Raw genomic sequence first — 918 nt, 5'->3', positions numbered from 1 at the left:
ATAAGAAGAATTTCCCTGCTATTATTTTAAAAGTTTAATTTGAATACATGCATAATATTACATTTTATACTCTTATAACATATAAAATATCTCAGCAATTTGAGTATCCCTATTTTATTGTTGTAATGTTTTAAAATTAAAACATTAGGAAAATATTTTAGGTGAGGTTATGTTTTATTTTACTTTTAAATATTAAGGTCAAGTTCTCTCTTCTCTGCAGATTCTTTTTCAGTAGTATAATTTTTATTGCATGAATGAGAGAGTATGTTTCATTATTCAAATATATTATAAATATGGAATTAAATTGAGACCTCTCTTTAGGCTCATTTGCATAATTTTAAGTAATATATGTTACATTGCAGATGCTGAAAGCTTTCAGGAACACTTATTTTTTAAAATCTTCATTTGTCCTTAGTTCTTATGTTTTCTTTTTTTTTTAATAACTAAATGGGTGTTCTGTTTTCAAAATATACTGCCTTAAACATACATAGAAAATAATGTGATTTGCTTTCAACTATAGTTCTTAGAAATCACTAGCTAGAGATCATGTACATTCATATGTGATATTTTAGAATGATAAAATCAAGTTATTGATTTGGTATTTATGTTTTCTACAACTCAGATCTGGTTAAAGTCTCAATTCATATCTAACTTAGCCTCTTCATCTGAAATCTGAGAATGCTCTATCTTTGAGACATATTGTGATACTGTGGATCTTACAAAACAAATTTTGAGAATATTTAGGCATTTTTAGGTTTTATTTATTTATTTACTTATTATTTTTATTTTGAGAGAGAGAGACAGAGCAAAAGTAGGGAAAGGGCACGTCAATGAAACTAAGACCTTGGTCTTTGAAAGAATTAATAATACAGGAAAACCCCTCACCAGACCTCTCAAAGAGAAAAGAGAAAGGACACA

This window comes from Crocuta crocuta, unplaced genomic scaffold (genome assembly GCF_008692635.1).
Source record: "Crocuta crocuta isolate KB4526 unplaced genomic scaffold, BGI_CrCroc_1.0 scaffold227, whole genome shotgun sequence".
NCBI classification, from domain to species: domain Eukaryota; kingdom Metazoa; phylum Chordata; class Mammalia; order Carnivora; family Hyaenidae; genus Crocuta; species Crocuta crocuta.
The sequence above is the reverse complement of the archived record's forward strand: the minus strand, read 5'-3'. Positions refer to the sequence as shown.